The sequence below is a fragment of the Cupressus sempervirens genome, chromosome 9 (genome assembly GCF_028749045.1).
Source record: "Cupressus sempervirens isolate cs-2001-9-10 chromosome 9, ASM2874904v1, whole genome shotgun sequence".
In the NCBI taxonomy this organism is placed as follows: domain Eukaryota; kingdom Viridiplantae; phylum Streptophyta; class Pinopsida; order Cupressales; family Cupressaceae; genus Cupressus; species Cupressus sempervirens.
In genome coordinates, this window is record NC_143126.1 from 658,176,482 (window position 1) to 658,198,914 (window position 22,433).

Consider the following 22,433-nt stretch of genomic DNA (forward strand, 5'->3'; position numbering starts at 1 on the left):
TTGGCGCTGCACTGGTAGCTTAAGGATTTTTGTATTTTCTATATGTTTTTTTTTATGAGGAGTTGATTTCCGACCTATGGTCGTCTATACTCACGGGTGATTATGTTTCCCTTGTCTTTTTTTTTTTCTGAATATGAAACTTTTTTTTATTTAATATAAGGAAGAGACTATTCATCAAAAAATAAAATTAATAATTATTTTAAAATATTGGTTATAATATTATCCATAAAATTCAAAATATTATGGTATTTTAATGGATATTGGTGTTACTAAATTGATAGGTTTATTTTTTATATAAACAATGGAGTTTTATATTTAAATGATTTTAATATGAATTGTTAAGTCTTTTTGAGATTGTGTAAACTTGAAAATCCTTAACGAATATAATACTTTGAAAAGATGAAAACTGAAACCCTGATTGCATATCAAATCTTGTGTTTTGACAATGAATTGAACTATGAAACAATGTTTACACAACTTTTTATGAATTGCTAAGTGTTGAGACTCGTGTGGACCCGAGAACTTTAATGAATCTATAATACTTGAAAATTAAAATGAAAACTTGAAACCATTAGTGAAAATTGAACTTATGTGTTTTTAAAATCGAATGAATTATGGAAGTTACATTGTTATGCACTTTTGTGATGTTTGTTGTATTGTATGATTTGGGGTGCAATTTTGACTTAGTACCTTGAACAAATCAAGATGTTTACCAAAGGCTTGGGAGTTTTTTTCTATGATGAAATCATGGCTTATTTTGGTCACAATCTTTTATACCTGAACATGGTGATGTGTCACATGTCTTTTATGATGAGTTTTGATCATTGTTCATTATTGCTTTCTAGTTTCTCTTGTGTAGAACTAAAGTGAATGGTATGACTTTTTTAGTATAACCTTTGAGTCTTTGATCAATTATCTTTGGATTGATTTCCAATTTCTTGTTTAGAACTGGGGTGATTATGTGTATTTTTCTTGGTGAGGTCATGGGTTGGTATATGTGTACTTGATTTTGGATCAATCTTGTTAGGATGATTGTATTGGTGAAATCTATGATTTTGATCACTGATATTTTTGTGCTTTCTAGTTGTTGGTTTAAGAACTAATGTGTATTTTATGATCTTATGAGACCTTTTTCTTTTGCTGAGCTTAGGGTAAGTTATCTGTATGTCATGTTGGGAAGTGACTTACAATGGAGGTTGCAACCCTAAAGAGGTTTCCTGGGTAACCCATTGTAGGTTGTTTTAATAAGTGGTAATATTTCATTAAAAATGTTTTAAATGGATTAATAAGATATCAGTGCCGCATAAAGTCACCAAGGGTTTGAAGTCTTGAATGACTACCAAGGTAACCTTAAAGTTGACTCGTTAGTATGCCTTGTCTGTACGAAAGGATACTGATGCCACATAGAGATATTAGGGGGCTAGAGTCTAGCGAGGCTGCCAGGGTAACCTTAGAGTTGGCTCATGAAATGACACTTGCCCACTTGCATAATAGATTTCCTACATGTCTATGTTGCCTTTGGGTTTAGATGATACTTGTTTCTTGGTACCCTTTGAGATAGGTTGCTTTCAGGTGTTTCCTTGACCTAGATATTGGTTATGACTTGTGCTTTGGATATATGTTTGGGAATTGAGTTTATCTCCTCAAAACGGTGGGTAGAGGTCATATAGGTTCCATGAGGTCAGGTGGTAATGTATTTTTCTTATATCATTAAGGTCCGATAGTTCGAAGTCATTGTTGGAGTTCCATGTTCTATATTACCTTTTATTTTGTTCTTGTTTACTATGATGGATGGTTTTACTCTATTGTATTGTATTTGATTTCATTGATCTTACAAGATGAGGTAATATATTTTATGATGTATATTCTTTAAGTTTTTCATACCTTATGACTTGTATAGTGGATGATTGTGCATTATGGTTATGCCAAGTGGCAACTTATGTAATTATTTATTTATTTAAATGGATTTGTACTTGTAGTTATTCTTTTATGTGGATTTGTTATATATTGAATTTAGTATTAATTAAACTTAAATGTGATTCAACGTCATGGGACCTTTAAGATATATAATTTGTTTTGATTGTTGTTATGCATGTGAGTTAATGCTTCCACTATATTATATATATTGTTGTTGTTTATTTGTTATCTTTAAAAAATGTTTGAGAAACATAATGAAACTTTAGGTTAATTTCTTTTGGGTTCCCTGGCAGGGCATTACAATCTACCTTTCCCCATCAAGTACTCCCCTTTGAATATGTTAATGGAGTTGGGATCTCATATGCGATCTATATGGATCTTTGCTACAAACTTGGGAAGATATTCACTAGTGTACACCATAGTTTGGTATACCATATATCCCTCCACCATGGAACCCTCTAGGTGTGCTCTTTTTTGAACCAATCCCTTCAAAATATTTAAGTGCCTCTCAACCATCCACATTGACCTAGTTGGTACAAGTCCACACAATTCAATCTCCTAAACTAGATGTATGAGGTAGTGTTCTTGTACATTGAAAAAAATTGAAGGTAGACACTTTAGCATTTCACACAAAAGCTATGGAATTTTTCTCTTCCAATATTTTGTCTTTTTTATTATTTTCTTTATATGTCAATCCCTAGAAGGTATTCATCATAGAAAAACATATAAACAAGACTCTATGAAAAAAAGAAACAATAAATTACAAAAAAAGATAAGCAAGATGCAAAAATAATATCTATCTAACAAATCTAAGAAATAACACTTCTAACCTCATGCGTTTCCCAAGGTCATCTATAACTTGTTTGACACTCATGTTGTCAAAGTTGTGTGGGAGAGATAGACTCAGAACATATTGCAATAATAATAAAATGACATTTTCAATATATTATAAAATAATACAGTGAAAAGTACATGAAGTTCTATAAATATATTGTAAAAAGAGAAGACCATGGCTTACCTTGACGAAGGCATGCCAATCATGCATTTTCAATCTTGACCCATACTCATCTTTCTTTGATATGAGACTACTTATGTTTGTAACAAATCCTGTGAGAAATTTAGTTTTTTTGTATGTACTCTTTTATGGCATCAGTTTGTTGTTGCATTAATAACCAAGGAAGGACACTCTTATTAATCTGATTTCCATTTCTATTTGATTCAATAAAAAACTTCAATGCATGATTCAATTCACGAATGCCATTACAAATTTTAACCATTTTTCTTTGTCATGCCTTCCATCCAATATTTTCCATAGTGTCTATGTTACATCATTTCCAATATGCATATCATCAAGAAAATGTATGATTGGGAGGTGCTCGTAGTACAACAACCTACTAAATTATCTAGGATAGCTTTTTAGTACTTGTAGCTATCTTAATCCTTAATTAATTCATGTTACCATTATAATTATATTATTATTTAGGTAGGTAGGTCAGCTTAGGTGTTATGTAGGGTTGTGTATATTTAGCCTAAGCATAATTAGGCATATATAGGAGGTTGTGAGTCTTTTTTAAGATCATATAGTGAAGTGTGTTCTCATTGGAGATATTTAAAGATTGCCCCCTCAAAGTGGCCTATTACTCTTAGTTTCTATCAAGTACTTGTAGAATATTTCATATTATCTCTTCCATTGTGTAAGTTATTTCATTACAAGTGGTATCAAAGCATGATCTTGGCACCTTAGAGGCAATATTTATTCTCAACATCGGAGGCAATTTTGGGAAGAGCGTAAATTTCAGATTTTATTGAATTTTTTAAAGATTTATAAAGGGTTTTTGAAGATCGTATTAGAGAAGATATAGTCCACATTTCAGAGAAATTAGAGCAAATTCTTGTAGAATTACTATTTCTACATAATTTATTGAGATCTACATATCTCTCACATCCTCTTGAATTGGAGTATAACTTGTATTGGGTTTTTGAATACATAGTAGAGCAGCCTATATTTAAAATCTTGGAGAAAATGAAGCAAAAATAAGAAAGCTATTGAAAAATTAGAAAAATTCGCTCTCAAGGCAGAAAATTTGCTATTTTATTGGATTTTTTTTTCTAAGATTATCTTGGCCCTAGTAAGTTACAGTATGTAGTGCTTGCCCCTAGTTCACATTTTGCTTTCATTGCCGAACTCTTTTAGGCCAGTTTTATGTTGATGATTAGTAGCATTATCTTGACATTAGTAGATATTCTTTTACTTTCAATTGATTATATGTTGAGATTACTTGGTACTCTATATTTCATGTATGCATGATGATTATTATAGTGTTTACAGTTATTGATGATGATTAGTTAGATGGTTTATTATCCTATGTGTTTTCTTATGGATACTTACCACATACTTGCATGTGTATGGTATGTGTGTTTGTTTTCTTTATGTATGGCGTTTCTGATGCGGTTAAGGAAGGGAGTCGTAGTCACCTACTAGTCGGGATCTACATGATGCACCACTTCCTACCATTGCCTGTTTAGCTTAGTATATATTGTGTATGTACATGCATGGATTTTATGCAGGTTGCAGGTACCAGGTATTGACTTCCCTGAATTGCTAGGATGAGTGTACCCTATTGCACTGTCTCAATGGTAAGAGAGGGGAGATAAATTCTTAAATCCAAATCCTAAACCTTTGAGCCATTTTTTCTAATTCACAATTAGGACAAGTATCTGAGTTGTGTACCCTCTGAATGTGTTTGATGACATTAATTCATGATTTTAACCCTTTAGTTTGATTTTGTACGTGTTGTGCTATGATGGGTTTTCCTATTTTACTTTTTGAGTCTTTGGTGGATTTTCTATTAATTAAGTCTAATTAAAAGATTAAATTAATGATTTAATTTAATAAAAAATTATTATGACATTTTAATATTTAATTATATTTATTTAATTGAGAAATTAATTAAGTAAAAAGAATTAAATTTGGAGATAAAAGTTACAAGGATAAATTTAGAATGTGATAATATTTATTTAATTTAATAACAATATATTTAGAGTTCATTTTTGAATAAATGCTAAAATAATATTATTATTTAAGTTAATAAATATTTTGTCAAATTAAGTTTGAAAATAAATTTAGAAGTGGAAAAGTAATTAATTAATTAAGTTTCATGATTGCATGATACGTGCATGAGATTAAATTTAATAAATTAATCTAAAAAGAAGTCAAGTGAAAATTAAGTAAAGCAATTTAATTAATTTATGAATGTGCATGGAAAAGATAAAAGAAAGATAAATAAAAGTTTATTTTGAGTTAAGGGTTGTGAGCAAGGAGTTTTCTAGGGTGAACGCACAATTAGTGCCCCAATTTTGGGAGAGAACTCCATATCACAACTTGGGGGTTCATTTTTCAATTCACCACGAATTTTGGAGAAGGAAGAAATTTTCAGAAAGGAGAAGGTTAGAAAAGGAGGAACTTTCTCTAGAATTCTGGGGCATAGCGATTAGCATCAGTGTCTAGGTAGGCACTTGTGATTTTCGCATATTTTAATACGCTCTTTCTCTTTCCTATCTTCATCGTGTCTATTAATGTTTGTCTAAATAATTCTCTATGACGAATCTTCAATCCGGTAATTTAGAATTTGGGCATGCATGTTGTTCTCATCTGGTTATGGGAGATTAAAATATCGTTGCAGTCTTCCCCCAATAGAATTAAAAATTTGGAAATTAAATTGGGTTTTGGGTTTAAATTAAAATGGAATTGAGAAATTAAATTTGGAAGGGTTTGGTTTTGAAAATGAAAATCTTAGATTGAAAATTCGAATAGTTAATAGTGATTCTCCTATTAGACTAAATTTGTAAATATTACAAAAAAAAATAAAATATATATATATATATATATATATGAGGGAAATTTTTCATATTAAACAAAGTTTTATTAATATAAATTTATATTAATTAAAAAAAAATAAAAAAAATTTGGGGAGGGGCGGGTTTTACCCACCCCCTACCCCCTTACCTCTTGGAATCAACAACTTAGGTGTTGTCGCAATAGTGATTGTTGCAACAGCAACGGTACTATGTACTTCTACTGCGGCAGTAGCCTGCTGTTGTAGAGTTGCCGCAGGCAAAAGGGCCGTGGCCAGCTTTATAAGCCGACGGGCTATAAACATTTTTAATATATGTTTATTTTTTAAAATTTTATTTTAATTTTTAAATTATTAAATTTAAATTATATTAAATTGATATTATTATTTATTAATAATTTTATAATTAAAAAATTTATTAATAAATATAATATAGTTTTTATTAATTATTAATTAGTTTAATTAAAATTTAATTTAATTAAAACTAATTAATAAGGGAGGTTGTTTAAATTAAGTTTAAAATTTATTAAATTATTATAATACTAATTTTAATGAAAACGGAGATTATTATAAGATCAACGAGTATTATTAATAATTTAATTATTATTCTTGGATTGTCTTGCGGACTCTGACTTAAAATCAATTAGGGGTAATTGTGCATTTCATTTGGATATAGGAACGGGATATTTTGTAAGGGTAAACTATGGGTTCTATCTGATTAAAACATATTTTCAATTGGAAATGGAAACCTCACATTAACTCAAAAGTATATCATCAATCAAATTGAACTATGAGACTATTTACTTAAACACAAACACTGAAAACTAAACTTTATTGTTTAACTTAAACTATGTGTTTTCGAATCAAACCAAATTGTGAGGCTATCCTAATATGTATTCTATATATTGTCTATGTTTTGGGGTTTTTGGGGTTTGTCCTAGTGTTTACCAGTCATAGGATGTTACTAGAGGCTCGGGGGTTATGTGTTTGTGATGTCATGCTAATGTTTGATCTTAATCTTTTAACCCAACTATGGTAATGTAATGGTGTGTTCTATGATATGATTGTATTTATTGGTTGTTATTGCTTTTCAGTGTTTTGTGTGGCACTGATGTGTATGTTTATGAGATATCTGACTTAACCATTTATGAGTCCTCGATCAGTTATACTTGGATTACTTTGCAGTCGCCTTGATGGGACTAAAGTGTTTGCTTTGATCTTGATGATTTCATGTTGTGACATGTTTGACTTGACCATTTTGGAGTCTTTGATCAGTATTGTTTTGAGATACTTTTTGGTTGCTCATTGAGAACTGATGGATATTATGATTTGTCATTTGATGCTTTCCAGTTGCTCGTGGAGAACTGGTGTGATTATTATGGATTATATTTTGATGCTTTTTAATCACTTGTATAGGACTGAGGTTGTAGTGCCTGCCCTAGTTCACATTTTTCTATCATTGTCGAACTCTTTTAGGATAGTTGTATGTTGATGATTATTAGTGACATTATTTTGAGAATTATCAGATATTGTTTTAGATTCAACTTATTATATGATGAGATTACTTGGTACTTTATAGTTCATTTATGTAAGATGATTATTACAGTGTTTGCAGTTATTGATGATGATTAGTTAGATGATTTATTATCATATGTGTTTTCTTATGGATACTTACCCCGTACTTGCATGTGTATGGTGTGCTTGTTTTTTTTCTTTATGTATGGCATTTTTGATGTGGTTAAGGAAGGGAGTCGTAATCACCTGCTAGTCAAGATCTACACGATGCACCACTTCCTGCCATTGCCTGTTTAGCTTAGTATATATATATTATGTATGTATATGCATAGATTTTATGTAGGTTGCAGGTATTGGGTATCGACTTCCCTGATTTGCCAGGATGAGCGTACCCTATCGCATTATCTCAATGGTAAGAGAGGGGAAATAAATTCTAAAGTCTAAATCCCAAATCTTTAAGTCATTTGTCCTAATTGAAAATTAGAACAAGTATTTAAGTCAAGTACCCTTTGAATGTGTCAGATGACATAATTCGTGATATCAACCCTTGGTTTGATTTTGTATGTGTTTTGCTATGATGGGTTTTCGTATTTTACTTAATGAGTCTTTGGTGTATTTTTCTATTAATTAAGTCTAATTAAAAGATTTAATTAATGATTTAATTTAATAGAAAATTATTATTATGATATTTTAATATTTTATTTTATTTTATTAATTGGGAAATTAATTAAATTTAAAAAAAAAGAATTAAATTTGAAGATTAAAATTATAAGTTTAAATTTGGAACGTGATAATATTTATCTAATTTAATAATAATATATTTAGAGTTCATTTTTAAATAAATGCTAAATATTATTATTATTTAAGTTAGCAAATATTTTATCAATAAAGTTTTGAAAGAAATTAATTTATTAATAATTTCATGATAAGTGCGTGAGATTTAAAATTAATAAATTAATTTAAAAAGGGCCAAGAGAATATTAAATAAATTAATGTATATTATTTTAATATTTATCCACTTAGGAGTTAGCACATTATTTGAGCACATGGTGTCTACAACATTCTAGACACCTCATCATGTTTATCTTCTTATCGTGGAAGATATGTGCTTAGTTGTCATGCTTATCTCTTAGTTCTTTCTAGACACATTCTAGATGCATCTTAAAGGCCTTTATATACAGGCTCTCCTAGTGTGTATGGACATCCTCATATGCTTCTACAATCACTCTTAGTCACTCGAGGGGGTTTGGTTCTTGGAGTAATTGCGAATGTCGGAGAAGGAAGGAATTTTTGAAAAGGAGAAGGTTCTAAGAGGAGGAGCTTCTCTACAATTTTATGAGGCGTAGTAAATTAGCATCAGTGTCCAAGTAGGCACTCGTGATTATTTCACATATTTTATTACGCTCTTTCTCTTCCTGTCTTCATTGTGTCTATTATGTGTGTTTGAATAATTCTCTATGAATGAATCTTCAATTTTGTAATTTGGAATTCAGGCATGCATATTGTTTCATCCAGTTATTGGAATTAAAAATATTATTGCAATCTTCCCTTAGTAGAATCAAGATTTGGAAATTGATTCGGGTTTGGGTTTGAATTACAATAGAATCTTATTATTATGCATTAGTTTTATATGATTTATTAACTAATCTAATTAAATTAAATTTAATTAAGATTAGTTAATAATAGAAGGAGTCTAATTAATTATTAGCCAATTTTAAGTAAATGGATTTTTTTAAAATGAGGACAAATTAAAAGAAAAGAGATATTAATAAGTGTTTATTGGAATTAAATAATTGAATTATTAATGAGATTGATTTTACTTAAAATTAATGAAGATTATTTTAAATAAATGATTGTCCTTGAAGTGTTTTAAGGAAATTGTAAACTAATTATTTGAAAGTTGATAAGTATTATTCTAATGTTTTGAATAATGTGAATGGTTTTATTTAAAAGTCAATTGGCACTAGTTCAATGATTTAAATAAGTGAATAATTATCTTCTGATTATTGTATAAATTTTTTTAAATTAATGGAGGGATAATTCTATGCATTATGTGAAAAATAAATGGGTTGACTTGTAGAAGAATCTTATACTCTTGAAATATACTTGAAAATGAAAACTAAAACCTCATATTTGGCTTAACCATGTGATTGCAAAAACATGTGTTTGTATCTTGTTTCTCTATGCTATATGTGTGTTGGGGTTTGGGTGGTCCTAGAGTGTTGACCAGTTAGGACATCTACCAGAGGCTTGGGAGTTATGCAAATGTGATGGCATGTTGATGTTATTTGATCTCGATCTTTTTAAAACTCAACCATGGTAATGTGATGGTATGCTCTATGAGATGTTTGTATTTACTGATTGTTATTGCTTTCCAACCTTTTGTGTGAAGTTGAGGTGCATGTATTTGAGATACTTGACTTAACCATTTTTGAGTCATCGATCAGTTATACTTGGATTACTTTCCAGTCACCTTGATGGGAATGAAGTGTTTGTTTTGATCTTGATGATGTCATCTTGTGACATGTTTGACTTGACCATTTTGGAGTCTTCGATTAGTACTATTTTGAGATTTTTTTGGTTGCTCGTTGAGAACCGAAAGATATTATGATTATCATTGGATGTTTTTCAGTTGCTCATGGAGAACTGATGTGACTATTTTGATTATCTTTATGATGCTTTCCAGTCGCTTGTATAGGATTGAGGTGATTTTGTGATTTGTGATTTCATGAGCCTAGGGTAGGTTATCTACTTGTAGTGTCGGGAAGTGGCTTGCAATGGGGGCCAGGGCCCTAAGTGCCTACTAGGGTAACTCATTGTAGGTTATTTAATAAGTGAAAATATTTACACTAAATGGGGATTAAAAATGAACCTAATAAGATAATTGTATGTTCTTGTCCATGCCTTGAGTGCTAGTACAGACTAGGATGGGAGTAGAGAGAACAGTTGGTTGTGACTTTGCATTCCGTAGTATGCCTCGTTAATATGAGAGGATACTAGTGCCCACATAGGGATCACTATGGGGCTGGGGTCTATTGAGAGACTACCAGGGTAACTTTAGCATGATTTGTGCGATGACACTTTCTTGCTTACATAGTAGGTTTCCTACATGTCTTTGTGTGCCTCTGGGAATTAGATGTCATTTCTTATTAGAACCTTTGAGTTAGATTGCTCTAAGGATTTATTGGACTTAGAGAGTACTTTTGTTATGTGATTTGTTATCTTGTGTTCCTATTTGGGACTTGAGACTATCTCCTCAGCGCGGTGGGAGTGGGCCATTTAGGTTCCATGCGGTCGGGTGGTAGTGCTTTTTCACTCTTACCATTTGAGATCCATCTGTAGACACCGTGGTTGGAGCATTCTTTGTTGGTATTTATCTTCATTCTATTCTTGGATCTTATGATGGATGTTATTTACTAGTATGTTTCTTTATATTGATGATTAGCATGTGATAGATGATGTTATCTACTTTGTAGGATCATCTTATGCTTTATTCTTGCATGTTAGATTTCTTTATGCGTATGTTGTAGCATGTTAGATTTCTTTCTACATAAGTTGTAGTATGTTTTAGGAGTGACATTCCTACTATGATAATACTGATGATCTCTTTGGTGACTTGGGATGTTATGCCCAGAGGGATGGCTAGGGCTTATGATAGTCTAATGATGCTATTGATGGTTGGGAGGAATCACACACTTAATTAATTGTGTTTTATGATGGTTGTTATATCTTTATTGATGGATGGATGTATCATGTATGTTAATGGTTTCATTTACTTTATTGCACTTGTATCATGGATTTGATGATGATGATATATCTTTATTTTTACATATGTATATTCTTTTAAGCCTTTCATACCCTGTGACATGTACAATGGATGATTGAGCATTCGGAATAGGCATTTGAAACAAATGTATAATATGGACATTGGACCTTTTAGTTATTCTTTATTGTGGATGTGGTAATTCTTAGACTTAGTATTAATTAGATTAAATGTGACTCAACATCTTGGGATACTTAAGGAATGTAACTTGTTATGTATGCTTTTAGATGATTACATGTTATTGCTTCTGCTACTATGTGTTTGATATAAATGGCTTATCTTTCATGATAAAAAAAAAATTGTTTGGCAAACTTAGTAAAACTTTAGGTTAATTCTTTTGGATCCCTTGGTGGGGCATTACAGAGGTGGTTTTACTATGATTATGTGATTTGTGATTTTATTAAGCCTAGGATAGGTAATCTACTTGTAGTGTTAGGAAGTGGCTTGCAATGGGGGCCGGGGACCTTAAGTGGTCCTGGGGGTAACTCATTGTAAGTTGTTTTAATAAGTGAAAACATTACACTAAATGGGGATTAAAATGAACCTAATAAGATAATTGTATCTTCTTGCCCATGCATTGAGTGCTAGTACAGACTAGGATGGGAGTAGAGAGAACGCTTGGTTGCAGCCTTGCATTTTGTAGTATGCCTTGTCAGTACAAGAGGATACTAGTGGTTGCATGGGGATCACTAGGGACCCTAGAGTCCTAAGCTATCTTCCAGGGTAACTTCTACATGATTCATGTGATGAAACTTTCCCACTTACATAGTAGGTTTCCTACGTGCCTTGTGTGCCTCTGGGATTTAAATCTCGATCTGTCTTAGAACCTTTGAGTTATATTACTTTTAGGATCTCCTAAATTTAGAGAGTACTTGTGTTATGTGGTTTGATATCTTGTTTGGGACTTGAGACTATCTCTTCAGCACGGTGGGAGTGGGCCATTTAGGTTCCACGCGGTCGGGTGGTAGTGTTTTTTCACTCTTACCATTGATATCTTTTCATAGTCATCATGGTTAGAGTTACTTGGGATGCTTGTTTATAATGTTTAGGTGATGTTATTACTGATGCATTTCCTTATACTGGTGATTAGCATGTTAGATTTACTTATGCTTATGTTGTAGTATGTTTAGTAGTGACGTCCCTATTACTATAGTACTGACGATCTGGTTGGTGGCTTGAGATGTTATGCACGGGGGATGACTAAGGCCCATAATGGTCTAATGATGCTATTGACAGTTGGGAGGAACCATGTACTTAGTTAGCTATGTTTTATGATGGATAATTGTATTTCATGTTGGATGTTTATATCTTTTATGATGGATGGATGTATCATGTATGGTGGATGGTTTCATTTATTTTACTGTACTTTGTATCGTGGATTCATGGAGGATGATTTATCTTCATTTCTACATATGTATGTTCTTTTAAGCCTTTCATACCTTGTGACATGTACAGTGGATGATTGAGCTTTCTGAGTTAATTTGCCAAGAGACATTCAGAGAAAATGTATATTATGGACTTTGGACTTTTCTATTATTCTTTCATATGGATGTGGTAGTTGTTAGACTTAGTATTAGATTAAATTTATATGTAATTCGATGTCATGGGATCCTTAAGAAATGTAACCTGTTGTGTATGCTTTTAGTTGATTGTATGTTATTGCTTCTGCTACTATGTGTATGTTATTCTTTCTTACTTCAAAAAAAAAATGTTGGCAAACTTAGTAAAACTTTAGGTCATTTCTTTTGGGTCCCTTGGTAGGGCGTTACACAGTAAAAGAAAATTAAAATTAAAATTTCATTTTTCTGATTTATTTCAAAAATATTGCTTTCCATCATGATGGGGCCTCCAACAAGAGGCAAAGAGAATGCTACCACACTAGGGAAATCATCTGATAACAATTGGGAAACAATAAAGGATAGTAATCCCAATGAGAAAATAAGTTCAAGGAAGAGGTTAAGAGGGATAGATGTGACCTTCAAGGAGACATATCAGATATATGAAGATGGTTAAGCTCCTATATAGATGAACCAAGGAAGGAGTTCTCAAGCAATCAAGGTGAAACCTTCTAGTTGACTAATAATGACACAAATCTTAATACTCCTATGGGATCTAAGAATATTTTTCCAAAGGTGGAGTATGTACAAGTTTATGGTAAGGATCCTTTAACATGGATAAACCAAATGAAGCATTTTTTTGAAGTGCATCAAGCCCCATAGGGACAAAAGGTCACAATGGCTTCCTTATATATAGAACTAGATCAATTCATTTGGTATCATTGGCTTTGTACTCATTAGAGTAAAATGGGTCTCACCCTATCATGGTCAATTTTTACAAAAAGAACTCCAAGCACAATATAACAATAGTGTGAAAGAAAACTTCTTTAGCCAGCTTGCTAAGCTTCAACAAACAAAATTAGTTAAGGATTATAGGATATATTTTGGAATTTTGGAATATAATCCTCAAAGATCACATTCAACATGAGGTACACATGTTTAGTCATAGCTCAATAAATGAGTCTTTTATATTGGCATGCATGGTAGAGGATAAGTTCTAGATTCCTAGAAAGAAATGGGTTGATGTGACAAGAGAAAAGGGATGTTCAACACCTTCTCTTCCTCATCCTACTAGGTTGACTCCACAACAAATTGAGGAGAAAAGAAAAAAAGGGTTGTATTTTAATTACGATAGCAAACATAGCTGAGGACATAAATTTAGTGAAGATAAATTGTTCTATATTGAAGGTCCAAGTGAGGAAGAAGAGGATGAACCCATATTAGAGAAGGATAGGGAGTTAGGTGAGGAATCACATGATTCTCAACCAATCATTTTTCATTGTGCACTTTTAGGTTTTAGTGCACCACAAACTTTCAAGGTAGTGGTTTTCTTAAATAAGAAAAAAGTAGCAGTGTTGATCGACTCAAGTAGTACTCATAATTTCATAAACAAAAACTTAGAAACTCTTCTAAATTGTTTTATATATCCAACCCCAAAGTTTTAGGTTTTGATTACATATGGGGGTACAATTAGTTGTTCAGGGAAGTGTCATAGCATCAAATTATCCATGAGAGACTATCAACTTGACACCCCAATGTATGCAATATCCATGGTGACGAGCCCCTAAAAGACCATTATTTTAAGAACTTTTTATCTTATTTTTAATAGTTATCTTACAAGAAATAGTTTATGGCTCTATGGTTTAAGTAAAAGAACTTATGTTTTATGAATATGCTATCTATATGTTAAGACATGAAGTTTGAAGTATAGATTGATCAGTTATGTTGTGTTTGCTTGAATCTATAGCTTTTTATGGTTTAATGATTAATACTACATGTTAATAAATATTTTCTCATATATGCTATGTTTGGGTAGGTTCATTTCTTATGGGCGTAGAATTTGCAAGAGTGATAATCTGAACATTATACCTTTTCTAACATTGATGATGAAATGAATGCATGTATGTAGAAGTTGTTGTGTTTAATGCTCTGCAAGTGTTGCCACATGTATTAAAGATAACATTTCAACACTGAAGTCAAAGATGACCAAATGATTGATGAATCATCGTATAAGTAGGTCATGGTGCGAATTTTGTTATGGCGATGCACGAAGATAGCTTCCTCAACCTACTATATTTTTGGGGGAGTTAAAACATAGTTATAATTGTTTTTATTATAGATTTTATGATCTGTAACTAATCCTCATTGATGGAGTGATCATAGGAGTAGGAAGTTTTTGAGCTTTCCTTTAAATAATTTATGTTGTAACCTTGAAAAGGAGATTTTTAGACTTTTGTCTTTTCCTAGTTTTGACTGTAGGAAATAGAGTAGATTGTTTTAGCAAAGTAGAATATTGTTTTCAAATGTAATTTGTTATTATGAATGAATAGAATACAGAGTTCAAGTTTCCACCTTTAGACTAGATTGTTTTTGTTCACTCATCCAAGGGGGGCCACTTGGTGAGTGAACTTTTCTATTAGAATAAATTTCCTTTCTTAGTTTATTTCCTTGCAAAGTAGACTTATGTTGTTCCTGCAACCATTGACAATAGAATCATTGAATTGTTCTTGCAGCATAGGTGTTTAAGTATATTTACTATTTGTAGCATTACTCTAAGATTTAAGGCAAATATCATTTTAGTTATTAGCTTAATTTCCTTTAACATTCCTTTTCTACTATGGTTGTAATGATTTAAAGAGGAATCAGAGCATGTACTTTGTAGCTACCCTCTCAAGATTACACTCCTAGGTTGATAAATATAATGAAATCAGTATGTTATTCTTAGATAAATACATGATTCTATCTAGTCATGGAGTCAATGTAGAAGGATGTCCAATCCTTTATTACTAAGGTATTTAGTTGACCGAGCATTTTTGGCACCATTACCGAGGAAGATGTCAATCTAATTCAACCCTGAAGTCATTATATTAGATCAGATTTTGCATTTTTGCATGCATAGAAGAAGAAACCCCTTTGGGGGATTTCTTCCCTATAATATTTAGGAAGACATTTTTAATCTTGAACTTGAAAAACCTCACAGTGAGAATGAAGAAGAGCCTATTGAAAATCCATTCATTGTTTCTTAAGAACAAATACCCTCATCCTCTAATGAATTCTTGCATTTGAATGACCTCTTTGTTGAACCTAAATACCAAAACAATCCACTTGCTCTTGTCATATATCAAGCACCATTAATAGTACCTCCTCCAGAAATGGCTTAGCCTCAACCAACATTTCCCTTTCCTATCCCTCCTCAACAAGGTAATCAAAATATGAAAAATATACTTGTTGTTGCACTTCCCAAGTTTTATGGCTTGATCACTAAAGACCTTGAAACCTTTCTCTTTGAGTTTGACATACTATGTAGAAGCTATGACTATAACTGATGCTCACAAATTGAAGTTGTTTCCTTCTACCCTTAAAGAAGCTGCTCTGAGATGGTTCATGGGGTTGGGTGCTAATGTTGTAGCAGATTGGCCTACAATGAACAAGCTATTTTTTACATAGTATAAGGAATACTATAGGGGTCAAGATTTAAAGGGAGATGACATTTTTAAAATGTTCCAAAAAGATGTTGACACATTGGAAGACTATGTTTCTCAATTTATGTTTAACCTGCAACATAACACATAACGTCAATTGAATGAGGAGTCAAAGAAATATCTTTTTTTGAGAGGTGTAAATGAAGGGAGCATTGAAGATCTAGACTTTATGGTGGAAGGAGACATTACTCAAAATATTTGGACTAAGATACAGAGTATATGCTTGAACTATTCCAAAGCTACTATGAAGAAAGGTAGGGGACTTAGAGACCTACCATATAAGTCAAATGGCAGTTCAGGGGTATCTAAGATAGAGTTATCTAATTTGCTATCAGAGTTCAAGCAAGACATCATTAACAATGTAGCCACTTAGCTAGACACCATGCAAGCTCAAAGGAAGAAAGATGAAGCTAATGCCATGTTGATTGAATACTGTCCACATTGTAGATAAAAGAAAAAGCATGGTAGATGTAAGTCTATTGTAAATATGGAGACAAAACCAATGCTAACTAAGTTCAAAGCCATTGATGAAAATAGCGGTACTCTATGTTGCTCAAAGAAGGCCATGGGCTCAAAGACAAGGTATGCCACAAGATCCTCTTCAAAATTATCATAATAATAATCAATGGAAAAAAAAAAATACTGGTTTTAGTGGAAATCATAGTTGGCAATAACCCCAACATAGTTGGCAACAACCCCAGTAGGGTTGGCAACAATCCCAATAGGATTGACAACAACCTCAATAGGGTTGGTAACAATCCTAGCAAGGTTGGCAGCAGCCTTAGTAGGGTTGGTAGCAACCTCAAAATTGAGTCCCCAATCTAGTCAACCAATCATATTGCCACCAACTCAGCAGCAAGCTCTAATACCTCCTCCTGTAGCCACTAATACTCCTTCCAAGTAGACCCAATTACTAGTTCAACCTAACCCAAATCCAAACAATACTAAACAATAGACTCAACAGGAAAGCTATGCCATCTCATTGAATGATATTCACTTAAGATCAGACACCACTCTTCCTGTACCCCAAGAACCTATAATAACTGAAGTTGAGGATCCTTCGATTAAGAATACAAATGAATCGAATCAGCATACCTCTCCTATAGCCAAAGAACCTCCATTTCCCCATAGGTTGATAGAACAAGCCTCATCCAAGGAGAACCATGCAGTCATTTATTTGCTTGATTAGCTTAAACAAATGATAGTAAAAATACCACTATTGGATGCTATTAAGTAAGTCCCTATCTATACTATAGTTATTAAGGAAGCATGTAGTAAGCAACCAGGAAGGAAGAGGAAAGATACAAAAACCATTCATGTCCTAGGACAATTATCTAACTTAATGCTAGAAAAATTAGCTATACTCAAATACTCTAACCTTGGGAGTCATGTAGTCATAGTTGTTATTCGTGAGACCTAGGAGCATCTATTAATGTCATAACAAAGGAGGTATTGTCTCAGTTGCATATTCTTGGTCTAAGAGAAACACACGCATCCTTCAACTTGCTGATAGTTCCACCATTAAACCAAATGGTATGATAGAAGATGTTATAGTCACCCTAAATTCCTGGGAGTATCCGGTTGATTTTTTTGTTCTCTCCCCAAAAACTAATATGGGAGGATATCCTTTAATCCTAGGAAGGAAATGGTTAGCCACTATAGATGCTTATATAGTTTTCTGATCTGGGAAGATGACACTATCTAATGGAGTTCATACTAAGAAATTGACTTTATACTCCCCTAATCAACCATTGTTACTAGATGACCAAGTAGTTTGGCCAAACTTGGGTGATGATGATCTAGAAGCCAATTCCATCCATTAGTTGATGACGATAGGAAGAGAATCATTCATAGATGATCAAGAAGAAGATGAAATAATTTCATCCATTATTCTAAATGAATATGGAACACAATCTTCAATGTGTCCTTAAGCTGAATGCATTTTAGAAACCATTGTACCACCTTTAAATTCATTCAATCATTTAGAAGCTTCATACTTCCCCCATTCATTATTACCTTATGAGATGGATTCTTCCCTCATTGCTCAATTATTCATGGTAGATAAGGTTATTAAGATGGAAATTGGTATAGGTAAGGAACTAAATGTAAACAATGCCTTATCACACTCCCCACAATAAGCTATGTTGCAGTGACTATAGGAAAAAAATAGAATGCATTTGCTTGGGATTACATGGACATGAAAGGATTAGATACTACACTTTGCACTCACAAGATTTATAGCAATCCTAACTTCCAACCTATTAGATAGCCTTAGAGGAGAGTTGATCTTGTCTTAAAAGATATTGTCAAGAATGAATTACAAAAGCTCTTAAGTGTTGGTTTCATATACCCCATCTCTGATAGTCAATGGGTCTCACCCTTGGTCATAGTACCCAAGAAGGCAAGAAAATGGAAAGTATGTGTAGATTATAGGGAGCTTAATTCAGCCACTAAGAAGGACCATTTTCCATTACCATTTATACACCAAGTCCTTGACAACCTAGCTAATAAAAAGTATTTTTCTTTTCTAGATGGTTTTAGTGGTTACAATCAAATTCAAATAGCCCCAGAAGATCAAGAGAAAACAACTTTTACCTGCTCATGGGGAACATTTTCCTATTCAGTATTACCTTTTGGCTTATGCAATGCTCCAACTACATTTCAACAAGTTGTCATCAATATTTTTTCAGATATTTCTGTTGATTGTATGGAAATCGATATGGATGATTTTACTATTTAAGGTGTTACATTTGAAGAAGCAAAAGCAAATTTAGAAATAGTGTTTAAAAGATGTCAAGACTATAACCTATCTTTAAATAGTGAGAAATGTTTTATGATGATGGAGGAAGGGGTATTCCTAGGCCATTTTATTTCATCCAAGGGTATCCAAGTAGATCTAGCAAAGATTGAAGTTATTGGTACCTTGCCGACTCTAGAGAAGAAAAAGGATCTATGAATTTTTTGGGACATGCTGGATATTACAAAAGATTTATTAAAAACTTTAGTCAACTTGCAGCACCTCTCTATAACCTACTCATAAAGGATTCTGAATTTGATTGGGATTTTGATTGTGCAACATCCTTCTTGCAACTTAAGGAAGTTTTTACCACAACACCTATTTTGAGAGGACCCAATTGGGGCTTACCTTTTCAGATTCATATGGATGCCTCAGACTATGCTATTAGTGTTGTGTTGGGATAGAAAATAGACTCTATTGACCATGTTATTTGTTTTATTAGTAAGATTTGGCAAGGTGTAGAATTTAATTACATAGTCATTGAAAAAGAATTACTTGTGGTCATTTATGCTCTTAATAAATTTAGGCATTACATCACTAGATATGAGATATTTGTTCACATTGACCAATCTGCTATAAAACATTTGGGGAACAATCTACAATTTCAGGAAGATTGGCTCGATGGTTATTGCTTAGGCAAGAATTTAACATCATCATAGTTGATAAACCTGGTAGGGCCAATGTGGTAGTCGACTTTCTCTCTCAATTGCATCTCATTGATGATCCTACAACCATTGATGATAGTTTTCTAGACGATTACCTTTTTCTGTTAGCCACACAAAACCCTTGGTATTCAAATATTGTTAATTACCTTACCACAGGAAAAATGCCAGTATGTTTCTCTACCCAAGCTAGAAAACTACTAACAAAGAAGAGCTTTAATTATTCATGGATTGTTGGGTTTATGTTTTATATCGGTCCTAATCAAGTCGTGCATAGGTATCTAAGAGATGATGAAAAATACAATATCCTAAAGGCCTATCATGATGAACCCTGTGGAGGTCACTTTGTAGCAAAAAGAACAACCTTCAAAATCTTAACAACTGGGTATTATTGGCCAAGCCTGCATAAGGATGCAACTAGATATACAAAGAAATGTGACAATTGTCAACAAATGGGAAGACCTAGTAAATCAAATGAATTGCCTCTGCAACCTCAAGTAGTTGTAACACCCTTTCACAAATGTGGGATTGACTTTGCAAGACCCATTGAGCCTACTTCAAAAGGAAAATCCTACATTTAGGTGTGCATTGATTATGTTATCAAATGGGCGGAAGCTAAACCAATGAAACACCAAAGGGATATCAACATGGAAATTTTTTTATACGAATTCATTTTTATACGGTTTGGTGTTCCTAAGCACTTAACATCTAATCAAGGGCCTCAATTTACATCAAATTTGATTACTGATCTTATGAAGGAGTATACCATTAGGCATGGTAAATCATCACATTATCATCCTTAGGCTAATGGTCAATTTGAAGTTACTAATAGGGAGATGGAATCTATTCTCACAAAGACTGTAGCACTTCATAGGAAGGATTGGGCAACACACCTTCCTGAAGTTCTTTGGGCTTATAGAACCACCTGGAAATCCACAACTATTTTACTCTATTCAAGCTTGTTTATGGTAAGAAATTCATAATTCCTATTGAGTTTAAATATAAAACATTGAAGACTTCCTTGGAGCTCAAGATAGAACTCAATATTGCCCAACAATATTGAATCCTAAATTTAAACAATCTTGATGAATGGCAGAAATATGCACTAAACAATACTGATCCCATTCAACACCAAAGGAAATAGTGGAATGATAAGTTTATAAAACAAAAAATATTTTTTGTAGGCGATTGGGCACTCCTTATGACTTAAGATACCAACATCATCTAGGAAAGTTCCAAACACATTGGATATGACCATATGAGATTGTTATCATATTTCCAAATGGTGCAGTTCAATTATCTACCATTGATCTCATTCGCTTTAAATGACTTGTCAATAGGCATTATGTCAAGCTTTACCATAAAGCCACTATCCTTGAAGAGTTTCTACAGTAATTCTAGCATGATGAGGATACTATTGTTCCTATAGCCACTGAGTCTGGGTCTTCTACCTTGACTCCTACTAGTTCTTGACTCTGATGAAGACATTCATAATAAACACTTATTTTTGAAGTACTTTTTTCACATCCATTACACTTCCATTTTTCTCTCTTCCATCCCATCACTTTGTCAAATCTGATGATCATTTTAGAACATCTTTCCTATAGTAGTTGCCAGGTACCTTCTACATAACTTTGCATGCATTTTTTTTTATTCACACTTTGTTATGATTTGGTATTGTTTATGTTTATTCACTCTTGCTTATCCTGGCCTGGTGGGACCCATGCCTTCATTTAGTTGGGGGAAGGGGAATAGTTAAATATATATTTGATTATGTTTTTAAAACATTTTTCAAATCGCATGTACCTTCAAAGTGCATTAAAATAATTGGAAATAAGTACATAGTTAATATCATGAGCTCATTACTTGTCCTTTTGTGATTATGTCATTATGTAATTAAGGAAAGTAAAAGTGGTTATTTAACTTTTAATGATGTTTCCAACATGTTTGGGTGATAAACCTCTACATGCATGAAAATCATGAAATTTGATACTAAAGGATATTATGAGATATGGTGCATTTAACTTCTCAAGTACATGCATTTTTCTAAAAAACCAGAGCCAACATTATAAGCATTAATTTGCTAAGTTTTGAACATGCTATGAAATGTTTAGGAGAAGGGGATGGCCAGATTTTGCCCTCGTTTGAGTGGATTTAATGAAGTAGCAACCCTTTAATTTATGATCACCTTAGGAGATGGAGTTGCAGTGGTTAAAGGTCTAAGAATTGAGTTCTCAGAGGAAGTAATAGCAGAAGTCACTGGGTTGCCCCAGGAGGGTGAAAACTGGGAGAAAGAGTTTGATTTGAAGATGGCTAGGGTTCAATTTAGCATACACCAAGACCTAACATTGGACATTGATAAGAAACAAGGAACTTTGAGGCTATCCTTACCAATAGAGTTTATTCAAACTACTACATTTATCATTTGATATAATACAAATATTTGCATGCTCTGCATTTCAAGCTATTGGCTCACCTATGACATGATTATAGACAGCTAAACCTTCCCAACTTCTTGTTCAATATTATTAAGAAACAAGCCTCTCTGGTATAGTCAGGTAGTGGCCAATTAGTCTCTCATCATGGTCTAATAAAGATAATTGTAGAAAGAGAGTTAAATAAACAAGCAATTGGGTCATGGGAGGAATTCTTGCAGATGAAAAAGGTAGAACCTAGGTTGGTCAGCCCTAGAGGCTAGGTTGTAGGATGAAGGGAAAAAACATCCATAGGATTCTGTAAAATTGTCCCTCAAGCTAAGAATACTTTTGAAGCCTCTCCCTCTAGTCTTAAGCCAGCTAAGAAATAGATTTATAAGGTTGAACCCTCC